At 41.2% G+C, this 19,044-nt stretch overlaps 1 long non-coding RNA gene across 1 annotated transcript; it reads left to right on the plus strand.

The window, feature by feature from the left end:
• The first annotated feature begins 2,577 nt into the window (after positions 1-2,577).
• LOC140593140 (uncharacterized) lies at positions 2,578-3,480 on the plus strand. Its single transcript, XR_011993405.1, has 2 exons — positions 2,578-2,751; positions 2,833-3,480. It is a non-coding gene; the product is annotated as an uncharacterized lncRNA (long non-coding RNA).
• Positions 3,481-19,044: the final 15,564 nt, after the last annotated feature.

Below are 19,044 nucleotides of genomic sequence, written 5' to 3' on the forward strand. Positions count from 1 at the left end.
CGCTCTATCCGATTCCTTTGCGCTATGCCCAAGTACACGCTCTGCCGGACCGACCGGGACCAACTTTGGCTGAGTCAGACCCTGCCTCTCACAGCTTGCTGCCATTTCCTACATCAATGCCTTCATCTACAGCTTTTTCTCATGGGCATCAGCTCCAGGTCCCTCAACAAACTTCAACTGGTCCTGGACTCACTTTCTCATAAGCAGCCAAACCCTCCATCACATTCCTTCTGTTCTCCATGGCTTACATTGGCTAACTGTGAAATGCTGGATCCGTTTCAAGATTCTACACCTCACTTATAATCAGACTGTCAGGGTCAGCCCCCCACTGTGGTCCTTCCGTGCCCCTTCCCCGTTTGACCAGCAGGTGGTGCTGGTCATTCCGTCCTTCACGTCAGTCCTTGTTCTCCCCTGTCTCCTGTCTGGTCTCGTGGCTCAATGTATTTAGCATGTGCTGTCTGTTTGCCCCTCGGTCCTGAGTTCCCTCTTGTCTTATGTTTGAATCCTGCCTCCTGTTTTTGTATTTTGCTCCCTAGTGTTTCAGTTGAGTTTGTCTAGTTATTGTATTTGGTGATTTTGTATATGGTTCTTGGTTTTGTTCCTTGTGCCCTCTGCTTGTGTCTTTACCTGTTTAGATTCCCCAGTGTTAGTTTCTGTTTCCTTGGTTAGTTATTAGTTTCCCTGTTTTCAGTTCCTTTTGAGTTCATTGGTTTCACCTGTGCCCTGTTTCCTTGGTTTTGTTAATTAGCCTCACCTGTCCTGTGTTAGTCTCGTTACCCATTAGTATTTTAGTTCCTGCCTGTGTTCAGTTCCCCAGTGGTTCATTGTCTATGTCTAGGTTGTTCGTGATGGTGTGTTAGTTCATTTGTATTGCTTGTGTTTCATGGTTTGTTTCTGCGATTCCCCGTATTAGTTGTGTAGTTAGGTTTTGTTATTTAATTTTGCTAATTAATCCCTTTTTGGTTTTTGACCCCTCGTGGTCCTTTTGGTTTCTTTGTGTTTGTGTTTTGTTGTCTTTGTTTAATAAACCCTGTTTTGTTTTCCTGGAGCCGCAAGTGGGTCGTCCGCCCTTTTTTCGTGCACCATGCCTCGTTCCCGTTCCCGTGCCGCCCGCAAACCTGACACAGACACGTAGCCACACATCAACAGCCTTGCTCTCCCACTATCTGTCTGATTTACATTTCCGCTACCAGCCCCTTATACATTCTTCCTTCGGTCTCCTCACTATCCCTCCGTTTAAACTTCCAGGTTTGGTTACTGAACTGTTCTCTAGAGTAACTCCCCATCTCTGCAATCCCCTTCCCCCAGATGTCTGTAACTCCCAGTCTGCAAATATCCCCTGAAATCTTGTTTGTCCAAAACTTTCAGGCTCCCCTCACTCTACATTGTTCCCTTTGATTGATGCCCTCTGTGTTGTTAGATCAGATCGCCTGTCCTCCTCGCTGTTTTCATCATTCCGTGGGGGAACCAGTGTATTGGGGAGGCGTATGTGTAGAGTGGTGGAGGAATGTTTAAACTAGGGACTGGGGGGGGCAGGGAGGTTAGTTAAGAATATAGGTGAGGGGAGACGGAAAGCCCCAAATAATATTAAAAATTATCTGGGATACAGTGGGACACAGTCTGTGGCTCTTCTGTAAACGAACTTGAGATGGTGGAATTGGTACAGGATTGTTTTTTTACTCAGCTTGTTAATACACCTACCAGGGGAGAAGCCCTTCTTGATCTTGTTTTCTCTAATAACCAGGATAGGATTGGAAAACTAGCGGTTTTAGAACCACTGGACAGTAGTGATCATAACATGGTTAAATTTTAGGTTAATTTTAGTGTCCAAAGAGCAAAGTCCAAAACAAAAATATACAATGTTAGGAAGGCTAAATTTAATGGTATGAAACTGAAACTAGAAACTGTAAACTGGACGGAGTTAAGTAGCAAAACCGTTGAAGAGGCATGGGAAAAGCACATTGTTGCAAGTGCAAGAGGATTTCATACTTGTTTCCAGTAAAACTATATCCAGGAAACTGCAACCAAGGTAGTTTACCACGGAAATTAAGAATAAAGTCAGGAGGAAAAGGGCTCTGTTCCACAAATTAAAAATAACTAATGATTTCAAAATAAAGCAGGAGAATCTAAGTCTACAGGTTGAGTTAAAAAATAACATTAGACTCACTAAGAGGAATGTAGAAAGGAAGATTACATTGGATAAGATGGCATTGTTGCATAAGCAACAATTTAAGTTCTCAACTTCACAGTGAAACAAGGAAACACATTCATAACAATCTGAGAAGTGGGACTGGAGAAATTGGTGGCCCCAAGAGACTTAAAGCTTTTTGGACAATGAATGGTCCAGTACTCAGGGTGGGTGGAAAGAAGTGATAAAATGTACAGGAAAACATCCTCTCCACATGGAATGAATTAGGTGAAGGCTCTCCTCAACTTGAAAATGAAACTGAAACACTTATCAATAACAAACCCGAGAAATGGCACTTTCTGGAAAGAAATCCCGAGACACTTAAAGCATTGTTTGGCAATAAATTGTCTTGTAATCATGATACAAGTCCACAGCAGCTGTTGCTGTAAAATTTTTCGCTGACTCCACCCACTCCATTCTAGGGGCAGGAAGAGGGAAGGTCCTCTTGGTGCTTAAATATCAGTTTGGTGTCCTGTTGCTATTAGTAGAGAGAGACTAAGTTCTTCCAACAAGAATGTCAAAGAACAAAACAGAACCCAAGATGGCATTGCTTAATAGTAAAGGTATTTGATTATTTAAAATTTTTCAGAAATTGTATTTTCATTTTTATTTTGAATGTGACTGAAAGTGTCCTGTCTTCACAGTTGATTTCTCAGCAGATGGAGTTCTAGACATGATCAATTACTATGACAGAGAAGGGGCTGCCTCTGCTGAGGGTACCTACACTGAGGCATTGACATACGAGACCCCTGGATTTATCGACAAAGCAGGCGAGCGTCTTCCCAAGGCTGGAGCGTATGCAGCTGCTGGAGTGGGGCGTGCCAAGGCTGAGTACAGTGTGTTTGAGGCTGAAGCGAAGGGGCCAAATGCCTCTGCTGGGGCTTCAGCCTCTCTAGCAGGAGTTTCAGCAATGGCAAGTGCAGAGATCGCAAGTGCCTCAGCTTCTGCTGGTCCTATCAAGGCAAAGATAGGACTGGGTGTTGATACTGGAGTGAAAATAGGAGTAGAGGGAGTGGGGGTGAAGGTACTGGGAACTGGGATTAAATTAGGACAAAAACCTTCAGTCGCTTTATTTGGAAGTGAGGTGGAATGCTCTGTTATGTGACAACCAGAGTCCACCATTTTTGCATCAAAGTCTTGTCTTTAACAAATGCATGGTAACCACTGTTGAAGCTTAAAGTGTGTCCTTCAGCTACTGTTTACTATTGGAGTTGCTCCAACAGTAAAAGATTGTACACCGTTGTCAAAATGTAACATTAAATTCAATCATTAAACATTTTTTACAAACATGAGATCAGTATTTCACTTGTGTTATTCATTACTTTTCCATCCGTAGTTCCTTAGTAGTCCCCGATGCCAACATGACAATCATGGGGGGATCAATTGTATGGTCAAGATTATATGGTAATTCAGTCCTGTTGGGTACCTCTGACATAGTGTATGTATAAAACAATGTGTCTAAAAATTTAATTGGATATCTGGTATACTGGGTATTTCCCGTTTCTGCTCCACATATTGAATGCAGGCATGCATACACACACACACACACAAGCAGGCATGCATACACACACACACACACAAGCAGGCATGCATACACACACACACACACACAAGCAGGCATGCATACACACACACAGGCAGGCATGCATACACACACACAGGCAGGCATGCATACACACGCACACACACAAGCAGGCATGCATACACACACACAGGCAGGCATGCATACACACGCACACACACAAGCAGGCATGCATACACACACACACACAAACAGGCATGCATACAGACACCTAAGCTACGTACACAAGCGCATGCACACACACATACACACAGGTTTGTAATTATATCTTTGTGGGGACTCTCCATTAATTTCTATGAGGAAAGCTCTAATGCAAACATGACAACTATAACCCCTACCCAGCCCTAACCTGGTCCCCACAATGTTATATAAACCTAATCCACACACACAAAACCATGCATGCATACAAGCACATGTTCGCACAACCACATTCATACACATCACATCCACACACTGGCCCACACATAGGCTACAAAGTGTTAGGATAGATGTCAGAAAACGACAGGGTGTAAATGACTGGAAGTTTGGAACCCCATGGAATACTTAGCTGTCATAGGACTGTCTTCTGAATATATTTGCCCCCACCCCAAAAAAAAAAAAAGTCTTCCTGTTCCACCTCATTACTGAGAACTGGAGCCAGGGTTGATTTTGACACATATCTGTTACTGCTATTTTAGCCGCAGTTTGAAAAAATCCACTGACACCCAAAGCAACAAGTAATGATCTGTAATCTGTCATGAAAACATGGTTCCTGCTTCTGACTGCAAAGGCAGCAAAAAATGGCCAGAAAAAAACCGACCCCTAAGTTCTCTATTGTTCACTCTCAAAAATCTACCCAAATAAATTCAGATTCAGTTTTGTAATGCGGATAACTGCAGATTCAAATATACAAAATTCATATTCAGTTTCTAGTGGAACAAATATCAGCCCATAGGATGACTGCAATACCCTAATTATTGCGCTAGTGTGGCAGTTTAGAGATGAGGAAGCATCTGGCAGACCAGCGACAGGGCACCGGTGAAAGTCTGGGGGCGTTCGCAACTGAGCTGGAGGCCCGGCAGAGCTGCCCTCACTTCCCCGGGCAGCGCAGGATGAGCTGGCCCTCCATGCTTTCCTCTGGGCGCTCTCCCTAGAACGACTGCACCAGCTGTTGAGCTGGCAGAGGAGGCAGAAGAAGTTCTGGGCACAGTGCCCCGCCCACCTCGGTTTTGATACCCACCAACAGACAGATCCCTGTAATTGCAGAGACCTCTGTGTGAGGAATGTTAGATACGCACAGCCCTGGGACAATTAGCCAGCCTCAGGAAAGGCTCTCAGGCAGTGTTAATGAAAGAATGCGATTGTTATCATGTCTGCAGTAACATTTAAATCCTTCACTGTTCTAGTTCAGTGCTGGGAAAGTGAAATGCAGGGAGGATTGCTGAATTGGTTGGCATACTGTACGATTTGCTCTGGACTTTTGACTATTGTCGCGCGCATGTGTACCCGGTCTGATCCTCGTGTTTATTTAACGTGTGTAAATCTTCCACTGTGTGTGCATCTTGCAGTTCGGCATCTGACAACCTTGTGTTTCCCGTCTGTGTATTTGGGTTCGGTGCTCGTTGGTTGCCTGCTGTGGTCCTTTTATTTACAATCGCACTCAGGGCATGCTGGGACATGCACCCTGCAGGTGCTACACTGGTATAAAAATAGGAATCTAATCAAGGAATCTGTTCGTCGACCAAATTTTGTATGCAAACCAATGCATTTTTTTCCACAAAATTTTGCTCGCAAACCAAATTCTTTGTAGACCACAACGTGAACTGCAGGTACCACTGTATTTAAACCTCAGAACTGTTTTCTTGTACTTAGTTTTAAATTTCATACATGATTTCAGATTATTGATTTTATTCCAGTTTTGTGATATTGATGACATATTAAATGCTGTGAATGTCACTGACAGATTGTCACGTCAGCCTCCAGTTGTCTCTTGTCACTCAGGATGTGGATTGATATGGAAGATTATAAGCACAAAAATTCAAATGGCAATTCATTTTGCAATTGGCAATTCAATATTCAATCAGAGCATGCATTTGTCATTTCAATATTTAATCTGAGCATGTAATTTGAAAATATATCTTGCAATCGGCAATTCAATATGCAAAGTGCTTATGCAATCCTTAATTCATTTCAAAATATTTTGAATAATAAATAGAATAACAATTCACTGAATTGCATTTCGTATTGCCATGGGTTTTTTGCCAATTTATTCAAATGGCAATTCATTTTGCAATTGGCAATTCAATATTCAATCAGAGCATGCATTTGTCATTTCAATATTTAATCTGAACGTGTAATTTTTAAATACATTTTGCAATCGGCAATTCAATGTGCAAAGTGCTTATGCAATCCTTAATTAATTTCAAAATATTTTGAATAATAAATAGAATAACAAGGCACTGAATTGCATTGCGTATTGCCATGGCTTTTTTGCCACTTTATTCAAATGCAATGGCGTCCCCAGCAATTGCATTGCATGTTGGGGAAGAAAACTCAATTTGCAATTCCCAACTGTCAGACCGCTCATCAAGGCGGACCTTCATTAACGACGTCACTTCCTTGTTTAGGGCCTCACCAGCATTCAATGGACTTGTTCGTTTAGACTTTAGAGAGTAATAGCGACAGAAGAGCCTGTAGCAAGTATTTGTGCCTTAGCAGATGACATGGAAAACAATCGGGTATCAGCAATAGATGTGTTTGATAGGTTGCTTTTGCTCTCACAGAGGGTAGAGGAACTTTCCATCTTAACTGGACTTGACACGGGAAGGATGCAAACTAATCTACGAGTGGGGAGACCCGCCATCGAGATACCTGTGGTGGCCATTGAGGGCTACCTCTATGGGCTGATATTTGTGCTACTAGAAACTGAATATGAATTGTGTATACTTGAATATGCAGTTGTCGCATTAAAAAAACTCAATCTGAGTTTATTAGTTTAATCTGAATTCAGTTCGCAAATTCAATTTCAACTTATTGAGGAAAAGTAATCGACCACAGGTTCACAACGCAACTCATTTCCACGTTTAGGACAGTTCTGCAGGTCGGGGTAAAGTGGAGGCGTGTGCCGGGATGTCGCAAGAGCAAATACGGGATCGTATACGCATCATCATATACGTAATGAGAATTAAGCGGTACCCGCACCAGGGGCGCCGCTAGCAATTTTGGGCCCTATGACAAAATATGAGGTTGGGCCCCCCTACGGTAACTTATTATTAATAAAGCAGATCTCTGGGGGGCCCTAAAGGGCGTGGGCCCTTAGAATTGTCCCAACTTTCCCCCCCTTAGCGGCGCCCCTGACCCGCACTGCTATATTTTAATCTTTATCGTACCACCACGTACTTCTCACAAGTTGCCAAGACTCTGCTACTCAGAGACAAGCGTCACACGCGAGTGGCGGGGCACCGCGCGCAGTACCGACAGTGTTGTTGAGGCGCTTCTGTTGTTCCCAACACCCCCGCCGCCGTTCTCACGGTCAATACAGTAGCGACACTTTTATTTCTTCACTTAGAGCACTGCCTATACAGATCACCATATTAAACGCCAGTTCGACTGATGCTTAAGGTTATTAGCACAATATACAGAGAGCGCTGTAGACATGCGGCAGACCAGACGCATAACACCTTTATAACTTTACATTTAGATCAATACAGGGGTACGTATATCGATGCACTCGTGTTGTGTTTTTTCTTCCCCGCCAATCAGGAGCCGCTTGTGTAGATCCAGCCTTTATTGCCACAGTGAGGTTACAGCCAAGGCTGGACACCCTGCAGGAGTATGTCCAATACAGTTTTACACTCATTTTATACGTTTTCTTATCGTGTAACAATATCACGTCACTTAAGCATCATCATTTCTTCAACCATGTTCATCATCGTTGTTTTCTCCCTTGATCCACACCCCTAGGTGATAAGTTTGTCAATCGTCTGTTTTACTGTTTGGTCCCTCGGCTGAAAATAATGGTGGCGCGACCATCTCCACTTGGTTTTTTAAAATACCCATCAGTGAACTTTTGATGAACTCAGGCGAATCCCTTCCTTCAGTAGCAAACCTTGGCAGCTTCAGATTGTTCCACATTGTCTGGTTAGAGGGTTAATAATATATTTGTCCTTCAACATAGCGATAAGCTGCAGCACTAATAAAATACATATTCATCCATCAAAGGCTAACAAAATGGCTAACAGATGCAGAAACTTAGCCAACACAAGGTTCATACTTGTTTTCCATCACATTGTGCACATCAGTAACTGGTCTGCATTCTCTGAAGGTTACAAAGTCACTCGCTACAGTTTACATCAGCTTCTTATAGAGTCCTAATCATTACATTCCCTATGCATTATGAAGGGCTAAATAATATTCCATAGTCGCATATTAGAAATTAATACTGACTTCCGCCTCATATCGGCGAGATGAATATTTTATAAGATATTTAGCATAAACACTGCTAGAAAGCCAGATGAGATGAACAGGTAACCCATAATTTAAACTAAACTAGAAGTAAAATTCATATCCCTAGCTAGTTTTGCGTTAGTCTACTAATATTAACATAAACTAGCAGTGCCAGAAATCGTTCATTTAACCACATATACTACCATACTAACCAAACCTACGGTTAATGTTTATGCTGTCGCTTGTGTATATAAAGCTTATTCTCATATATATCATAAGATATATCATCCCGGCACACGCCTCCACTTTACCCCGACCTGCAGAACTGTCCTAAACGTGGAAATGAGTTGCTTTGTGAACCTGTGGTCGATTACTTTTCCTCAATAAGTTGAAATTGAATTTGCGAACTGAATTCAGATTAAACTAATAAACTCAGATTGAGTTTTTTTAATGCGACAACTGCATATTCAAGTATACACAATTCATATTCAGTTTCTAGTAGCACAAATATCAGCCCATAGAGGTAGCCCTCAATGGCCACCACAGGTATCTCGATGGCGGGTCTCCCCACTCGTAGATTAGTTTGCATCCTTCCCGTGTCAAGTCCAGTTAAGATGGAAAGTTCCTCTACCCTCTGTGAGAGCAAAAGCAACCTATCAAACACATCTATTGCTGATACCCGATTGTTTTCCATGTCATCTGCTAAGGCACAAATACTTGCTACAGGCTCTTCTGTCGCTATTACTCTCTAAAGTCTAAACGAACAAGTCCATTGAATGCTGGTGAGGCCCTAAACAAGGAAGTGACGTCGTTAATGAAGGTCCGCCTTGATGAGCGGTCTGACAGTTGGGAATTGCAAATTGAGTTTTCTTCCCCAACATGCAATGCAATTGCCGGGGACGCCATTGCATTTGAATAAAGTGGCAAAAAAGCCATGGCAATACGCAATGCAATTCAGTGCCTTGTTATTCTATTTATTATTCAAAATATTTTGAAATTAATTAAGGATTGCATAAGCACTTTGCACATTGAATTGCCGATTGCAAAATGTATTTAAAAATTACACGTTCAGATTAAATATTGAAATGACAAATGCATGCTCTGATTGAATATTGAATTGCCAATTGCAAAATGAATTGCCATTTGAATAAATTGGCAAAAAACCCATGGCAATACGAAATGCAATTCAGTGAATTGTTATTCTATTTATTATTCAAAATATTTTGAAATGAATTAAGGATTGCATAAGCACTTTGCATATTGAATTGCCGATTGCAAGATATATTTTCAAATTACATGCTCAGATTAAATATTGAAATGACAAATGCATGCTCTGATTGAATATTGAATTGCCAATTGCAAAATGAATTGCCATTTGAATTTTTGTGCTTATAATCTTCCATAGATTGAGAGTTTGGTATATTTCTAACTGACCCCCCACCCGAATCTGCCAGGGTACTCATGCCCCTACTGTGCCCCTGCAGAGACATACAGTAAATGAAAAAGTGAGGAGAGTATATTGGGAGTATATGTTTCTAAATGTATGGATCAAACTGTAATCTGATTGGAAATGCAGTAGCAGTTAGGGATATTTACACAGTTAAATTGATATGTTCTGCGATCATCTGACATCATTTATAATAAGGTGAATAACATAGTGAAAACAGAGACAGATGCATTAAAAGCAGTTGTGGTCACACTTTGGACTGGTAGTGTAAGTGCAAAGGAAAGTGAATCCATTATGTTCTGTCCTGTAATGTTTCATTAAACAACACATGACACATACACAAGTCCTGTTTTAGCTTTCAGGGCTGAAGGTCTGCAGCCTGGCTTGTGATCTACAGTGCAGCGCAGGTGCAGTCACTGTGCTGAGCCCAGCATTATGGTAATGACGCAGCCTTTCACACTGACCAATGAGAAATAACCTTGAAAATGTCTGTGCTCTTTGTGTTTCACCTCTTGGAAACATCTCACCACCAAGCAAAAGACTAAACATATTTTCCACTTATCAGATATCGGAAATTTGATGCAGTAATCACAGGTTAGACATCAAGAATGACTTTTGTATTTTTATCTCTCCCAGGAAGCACAGAGCACAGGCAGAGACCAACCTGCATGGGATGCCATTCCACACAAACAAACACAATTCAGATCCTCAGATTTGCCTGACTGTGTGATTTTGGCTGAAAGATGAATTAAGCACAGTTTTAACTGTATAAAAATGCATAGATTCATTTAACCTTAACAATGACATTCAGCAACATGACCATATAATGTCAATGACCAGTAACTTGCAGATATAAACTGAATTATGCAAAATTCTACCTTATTGTACATTATTGCACCCAAACTGTTGATATTGACTAATTGTTATTACTGACATCCTGGACATTCTGCTTTTTTAGCTTTGAATCTGAAATGTTAGTAGATGAATTCATGCTGTCAATAACATCTCACTTGCTCACCCCCTTTTAGATAAAAAAAAATACCCTTTGTGGTTTTTCTAGTGAAGCAGAGGGACTTAGCTGAGGACCTGATGGTTGTGTGGTTTTCGCTCACTGAGACGTGTGACACGAACACCCTGCTCTCAGTTGGCCAGTCTTCCTGTAAAATGCAGAGGTGAGACTGCTAGTGGAAAATAACTGACTGCAGCGTCAACAACACATTTAAACAGCAGAACAAAGAAAATGTTCCACAAATGCAAGAAATCTGTATGCTTACAGCACACATCAGACACACTGACCCTCAGCACTGAGCTCCTCCAGGTTGTGTGCTCTCTCCCTTCTCTTCAGTCTCTACACAAATCGCTGCTGCTCCAGAGATCAGTCTGTGAAGATCCTGAATTTTGCAGGTGACACTACTGTGTTCAGGGACGTGCACAGACATTTTGAGGGGCAGGGGCTCAAGTGAAATAAAGGGCACTCTCATAATTACGTATTTTTTTTCTTTTTTTAAACAAAAAAGTATATATATTAACGCAACACTGACTTCCTTTTTAAAAAAATAATTAAAAAAGTTAATTTTATCTTCCTCAAACTCATGCAATTGTTTAATTTTCAAAAGATGTCTACAAAATAATCAGTTCACACAGAAACCATGGTCTCCTTAGTATTCACTGGGTTTATAGAGCAGCAAAGGAAACCATTCCACAATGTGCATGTTTTGAAAACATTTTCTATGCTACTAGTTTCAAGTATATATTTAGATTAGAATAACCAAAATAACTGCATCAAGCAGAGGGGTGTCTTTTACTAATAATTTGTTTATTTTTTGCACAAGGCACTACATCATTTTAATTATTTTGGTGTTATCAGAACACATAACACTTTTAAATCAACACAAATATTCACGCTAAACTACTCAGTTTTATTGATTAATGTACCAGATACAGTTACTCAGATTTACTACATTAATTAGAGTGTATCTATCCTCCATCTGTTTGCATCTGTAGATTTCTTCTAAATTCACCAATTTATGCTATGATATATGCTTATTAGTAACTTTATTAAGCTTATTTAGTAAGCTTATTACTAACTTATTTTATTACATGATGGCTTGGTTGAATTCCAATGTAGAATGCGGTCTGTTATTTCTTGATAAAAGACCGCTGTGCGGAGTATAACAGAATATGAAAAACAGAGCGTTGCTATGGACTCACAGGATTCTAACCGTAGAGACGGAGTGTACTATTTTCTTTAGCGGAAGCAATACAATCGGGCTTAAATCAATAAACTCCCTTTTAATATTTTGTGTCAAAATAATTATTTATTTGGTAGGTAGCCATGTAATAAGCGGGATAATATATAGCGATTATCCCTTACACATTAGCTAGTCTAGTAGCTCATGAGGCATGCATGCTAGCAAAACACAGGTTAACTATATATTTGTCTTTGGCTAATCAGCAGTAAATTCGAGCCTTATTCGAGGCACTGGTAGTTTAATCTTTTGTTCATCACCAGCACCACAAGCCAAGAAAAACACTGCTGGGAGGGGCTGCTGCCTGCAGGTGTGTGTGTATATGATGTGCGCCGCTGCGCGGGGGTGGGGGGGATCAGGCACGTGCACACATAGAGATCAAAGGGGGCTTGAAAACCTGCCCTTTTTATTCATGGACAGAAAGTGCCCTTTTTTCTGGGGTGCTTTTTTTTTTTTTTTTTGAAAAATAATATATATTCCTGTTTGCGCACAGCTTCCCTGTCAAACAAATATATTTATTGAAGAATAGTATATCTAAATATCAGGTCAGGAGTTCTGAAGCGAACATCCCCCCCCACCCCCGCACAGCGGCGCACATCAGCGGTGCACGTCCCTGCCTGTAATACCCATTTTGTCAGGGCTAGAGAAAATGGCCCAATCCCAAACCGGTCCCTACACACTCCGCCTCACCACTCCGCCTTCGTTTGCGCGTTCCCGAGACCCGTCGCCATGTTGAAGTGTGTCTCAAAGCAGCAAGGGCTAAGGGGGAGTGGTCGATTATGCCCTCCTTTAGCGAGTCGGCAACGATGGTGGCTCGCGCGATTTCACTACCACTTCCATATCCCATAATTCCTAGCGCACAGGAAACAGAACAGCGCGATAATTTAATAATTGGATTTTAACAGCACAGTGAAATACACATAGAAAGTCTATGTTACATGTTATAATTCATCGCTGCAGAAAAAAAATTAGGAAAGCAGTTATTTATAGCTGGTCAGTACAGATAGATTTTATCGTGATCCGATTACGAGAGATTTTGTGCACTTTTCAAACTAGAAACCACGCGAAGAAACATTCGTACGCAAACTCGATCAACATCACACCAGCAATAACAATTTATGTTTCATATTTGCCTGTTTTTTCCTGTACATATCTGGATCTGGTATTTGGTACAGAAGTAATGCGTAATGTTTTATGCGTGTAAACTAAGTTAGCTATGGTAGAAATTGTACAATCGTCAATATGACACATGTACATACTTAAAATTGCTCAGTGCAATAAGACGACGTAGCCGTCGTCTTCTCGCATTAGATAAACTGTGCTTTTTTATATTTGCCTATATGTCTTATGAGGAGAGGTTAGCGGAACTGAATCTGTTTAGCCTTGAGCAAAGGAGACTAAGGGGGGATATGATTCAGGTCTATAAGATTCTAACGGGTCTGGATGCTGTTCAGCCAAATGACTATTTCAATATTAGTCTAAATACTAGAACTCGTGGCCATAAGTGGGAATTAGCGGGAGAACATTTTAAAACAAATTTGAGGAAGCACTTCTTTACACAGCGTGTAGTTAGAGTATGGAATAGTCTTCCTGCTAGTGTAGTGGAAGCTAAAACCCTGGGTTCCTTTAAATCAGAGCTAGATAAGATTTTAACAACTCTGAGCTATTAGTTAAGTTCTCCCCAAACGAGCTTGATGGGCCGAATGGCCTCCTCTCGTTTGTAAATTTCTTATGTTCTTATGTACAATACAGCTTCTTGATGGATCCATTTCGTCAAATCACTACGTAATGCATTTCCTCTTTCCGGTAAAGAAGACTGTAAAAAGTAGGGTGACCACATAATCCATGTCATCCCGGACACTTTGAGCTAGGACAGGATTTGCAACCTACCATTTCAATTAAAAGGACCTGGATTTCACTTAAGTACCGAGTTCTTGCTGTGTGCTGATTGGTCAGTCTCCTATAATCATGCACGTGTCACTAATGTTAATGTGAACAGCTGGATGAGTCTTTCAGTCAAAGAAACAAACCTGTCAAAGCACGAGAAGAACTGAACTATTTAACCAAGCACAGGAGCCTTTCGGTTTTAAGGTAGTTTGTAAAACCTGAAGTAGCTCAAGGTGTCCGGGATGACATGGATTATCTGGTCACCCTAGTAAAAAGGCGCTGCGAGGGCAAGTCTGTCTCAAATCTTTCTTGTGACAATTTCCTTCAGTTTAAGTTTATAGGGCGTGTTGTGAGGGTGACTCGGCGGGAGTGTGACTCGAAATGAAGGCGGAGTGTCGAGTGTATAGTTTGGGATTGGGCCAATTACAACTGTTTCGCCGGTGCTACCCTTGAGTGCGTGCTTGTGCGTGTACCCGAGACTTTGCGGCGCTTGTGGGGTGTTCGCCTTAACTAATTTAACAAATACAGCTAAAGTTTTTTATACCTTTAAACATTAACAAAAACAGTTAATGTCTTCAGTAGCTGATCCCCTGTGACAAGTTATCTTCATCTTCTACCAAAGCAAATAGCCAATCGTAGTCAATATTTTAAAAAACCAATCAAAGGAGCGGAGATATTAGCCACTGATCCCGCCTCCAAAGTGTCAAAATTCATCCTGTCGAGCGAGCGAGTGCTGTGCAGATGCGAGCGCATAGCTAGGGTCCAGCGAAGGCGAGCGCGTAGAGAGGATGGGTCTTCAGCCCGCGAGCGCACACGCGCGCGTGGTTCGACTTTTGGCACTAATGTAACGCCGATCGAGCGAGCGAGTGCTGTGCAAACGCCAGCGTGTAGAGCAGGGGTGTCAAACTCATTTTAGTTCAGGGGCCGCATACAACCTAATTTGATGCCAAGTGGGCCGGACCATCAAAATCATAGCACAGCACATCATAGCTATAAATAACAAAAAATTAATGTTTTCCCCTTTGTTTTAGTGGAAAGAAGTATAATTACATTAGGATATTTTTTAATTTAATGAACTATCCTTTTACAAAACATGTTATGAATAACTTCAGATTTCTCAAGAAAATTTTCTTCAGTTTATGATTTACATGTGTGCATTACAAGTGATCACAGTGTTTGTACAAAGGCACAAAACTTTAAGTCACAGGTATTTAGAACTGAAAAATATGGTAGCCTATTGCACTTTAAGATTAAATAAACTAATCAAGATATAGGAATTATTTTTACTCCAATTTCCACGTGTAATAATTCTCAAAACTTAAATTGACTCACCACATCTTACAAACCAAAATGGTGGCCATTTTAAATATATAAGACAGAAAGTAATCACCCGGCCTGTAAATATAAGATTTATACATGAAACATACATAACAAATGCATACATAAAATGTATGACCAAACTCTTTTGTAGTGAAGCTGGTGACTAACAAATTGAACAATTTTTAGCTATTATTACAGCAAGGATTCATTTTCACAGAACTATATTTTTTGAGTGCAAAATGTTTCTGATGCAGCATTTTACAAGAATTAGTCTAGTTTAGACTACTTTGTTTTTGCTCCTGAAACTTGGCATCTTTTAGCCCGCACAAGTGCATCAGTGTCAGGCGTCAGGTCCTGAGTAGCAGCCAGTTTCAGAATGTCATTTAAGTGCTGGTGTGTGAGCCTTGAGCGCAGTTTTCATTTATTGATGTGCATTACAGAGAAAACCTGTTCACAAAGGTAGGTAGTCCCAAACATGCACAAAATGTTTGCAGCTAGGGCTGTTAATTTGGGGTACCCTGGCAGGAGATACTGATAAAATGTGTCCAAGTCCACTGAGGCAAATGTGTTCTTCAAATTTGTATCACATTGCAAATCAATTATTTCTAATTGGATGTCGACGGGCACATCAGAAGCTTTGACTGTGAAGGGTGAGCGAAAAACTGCAAATTCTGCCTCGAGTTCACCAAAGACCTGAAACCGTTTCTCAAACTCCCACAGCAATCCAAAACGACAATCGCACTTACATCTCTTAGACAGGGGAAATGAGCAGGGTCACCACATGCCAGCTGTGTCTCCCACAAAGTCAGCTTCAACTTGAACGCATGTATGCTGTCATAATACTGTGTGACAACCTTTTTACAGCCTTGCAACATTTTGTTCAAATTATTGAGGTGCTCTGTAATATCCACCATAAATGCAAGGTCCTGCAGCCATTCCAGAGATTGTAATTCCATCACTGGCTTTCCTTTTGTCTCCATAAACTGTCCAATTTCCTCTCGTAGCTCAAAGAAACGCTTCAGCACAGCGCCTCGGCTTAACCATCTTACTTCAGTGTGGTATGGCAGGCCATGGGTAATTTTATTGTCACTGAGAAGGCAGTCAAACTGACGATGATTCAGACCTCTGGCTTGGATAAAATTAACAGTTCGGACAACCACCTCTATGACGTGATCCATTTTTAATGACTTGCAACACAATGCCTCCTGGTGTAAAATACAGTGAAATGTCCAAAAAGCATCTCCTCCATTTGCGGCTTGTACTTTCTCTCTGAATTTTGTCACAACGCCTGCTTTTTTCCCGATCATTGATGGCGCGCCATCTGTAGCCAAGCTGACAGCACGCGACCAGTCTACTCCGACTCTGTCCAACGCACAAACGAGAGAGCTGAAAATGTCCTCTGCTGTTGTGGTGTCCATCATAGGCACCAACTCAAGGAACTCCTCTGTGACGGCCAATGTATCATCAACTCCGCGAATAAATATAGTCAGTTGAGCAACGTCTGTAATGTCAGTGCTCTCATCAATTGCAACAGAAAATGCAAGAAATGACTTGACTTTGTGTTTCAATTTGCTGTCTAAATCTGTGGATAGTTCCGAAATCCTCTCTGCAATAGTATTCCTCGTCAGGCTGATGTTGGCAAAAGCTTGTCGCTTCTCGGGACATACGAGTTCTGCAGCCTTCAGCATGCATGTTTTGATGAACTCCCCTTCGTAATACGGCTTTGATGCTAATGCTATTTCGTTAGCAATTATGTAGCTGGATTTTACTGCTGCATCACTGACCTCTCGGCTCCGAGTGAAAACAGACTGCTGTTTCTTCAGAACCAACAGCAACTCATTTATCTGCTCTCGTCTCAGTTGTCCTTGCAGGCTGTCGTATTTTTCACCATGCTGAGTCTCATAGTGGCGCCGAATATTATAGTCCTTAAATATCGACACGTGTTGCATACACACCAAGCATACAGGTTTCCCATTCACCTCTGTGAATAAATAGGAAGCTGTCCATTTTTCTTGGAAAACTCTACACTCAGTATCCACTTTTCTCCTTTTTGACAAAGACATGTTGGCTAATAAGGGTGTAAAGGCGAGCATTGTTTTGTCTTTTTCTTCATCTTAATTTCAGCTGCTCCATGTCTAAAACAGTGCGCCCCTAGCGGACAATTTAGGAACAGCAGTTTATTTAAAAAAGTCTAGTTCATTTCTCATTTAAATTTTTCACTTTCAAATTTATCCTGCGGGCCGGATTGAATCCCTTGGGGGGCCGGTTCAGGCCCGCGGGCCGTACGTTTGACACCCCTGGTGTAGAGGATGGATTTGCTGCTCGCGAGTGCATACGCGCGCGAGTTTTGGCACTAATTTAACGCCATATTTTACTGACATAAAATAATGCATTTGCTTAAAATAACAAAACACAGCTATTGTTTTTACCATTTAAAAACGCAATACCCTCTTTCATCTCTAGCTAGAAAAGATTGACGAGCCCCAGAGCACGGTTAAAATTACGCTGCTAAAAGTTTTATTATCCTTAAAACGCATTTAATCCAGTACATTAATAAACCTCTGTAATGTATTTTATTCCTTTAAAGACTAATGGCCCCCATTTTGCTGCCGTGTACTGTACCGTAAATGCTATGGCTACAGGGCTGAAATGTTGCTTCATCACATGGCCCCACGAAAACATCACTCACGACATAATAGAAGGCTTGCAGCCATTCGTTGCCTGACATGTCTAAACATGTTGGCTGTGTTTTTACTGACATAAAATAGCACATTTGCTTAAAATGACACATTAACAAACAACTAACCAGTACATTAATAAACACCTGCAATGTATTTTATTATTTTAAAGACTATTGACCCCTTTGGTGCCATATGGTTTTACCTTGTAGGTCGTCGGACAGGCTATCAGTATGGTATATCAGCCTAGCGAATAATTCTAAATGCAGCTTACTAGTTCCTATTAAATGTAATTAAATAATAATGTCCACCTTCTTTTAAATAATAAAAAACAATATCCTAAATTCCTGGCCGTTGGTGACCTGGGCTATAAGAAAAACACACTTCTGTTGCTATAGTCCGCGCGCGTGTGGGATAATATACTTGAATTCTTTATTAATTATCATTGGTCAAATGCTTTATAACACATTTTATAGTTATTTTAAAATAAGAATTCTAGCAAAGTCTTAAAAATGCTTTTGATGTATGTTGATGCTTGCCGTTCAGTAGCTTCTACAGCAATTAAATACAACAGTGTTTGTCCGGGCGACCACCCACACACCAACCGACCGACCAAGACAGTGGGACGAGGCCTGTACACTCTGCCTTAATCATGTTGCGAGAATGTTACCCCGAGTCCAATGCTTACCCTGTCTCGCCAGCTGGCACTGTGCCCATGTCATCACCGTTAGAAAAAATGCCAGCAGTTTGTTCAAAAACATATTTTTTTTTCCTGATAGACTGGAGATGCAGGGGGTCGGTTACCCATAGTGCACTGCTTCTGCTGTCTCGCTTTTGAGGTGTCCCATCGCTGATTCGAACACACTTCTTGTGGTGTCTTGTTTTATGAAATCTGCAAAACTTTGTCTGTTAACTTCCATATCAAATCTTGAAGCAAAAGTTTTTACACAGTGTCTCTCATGCATGCTGGGACATATACAAATAGGCCAGACACGCTTGGATCATCGACACCACCTAATGTTAAGACACATGATGTCACGCCCTGCTCCATACGATCCTCGTGTGTGTCACGCCCACCTCGTTACCTCATGTTATTTCCTAATTGTTATCACCTGTTTCTTATTTGATTTTGACTTGTCTTGTGTATTTAGTCCACGTCTGTGTTAGTATCCCCAGTCCGGTCATTGATGTTGTGTTGTAGCGTGCTTAGTGCTCAGATTAAACCCTGTGTTCCTGATCCCTGGCTTCCTGCCTATTTGTCTACGCTC

The sequence above is a fragment of the Paramormyrops kingsleyae genome, chromosome 10 (assembly GCF_048594095.1).
Source record: "Paramormyrops kingsleyae isolate MSU_618 chromosome 10, PKINGS_0.4, whole genome shotgun sequence".
NCBI classification, from domain to species: Eukaryota; Metazoa; Chordata; class Actinopteri; order Osteoglossiformes; family Mormyridae; genus Paramormyrops; species Paramormyrops kingsleyae.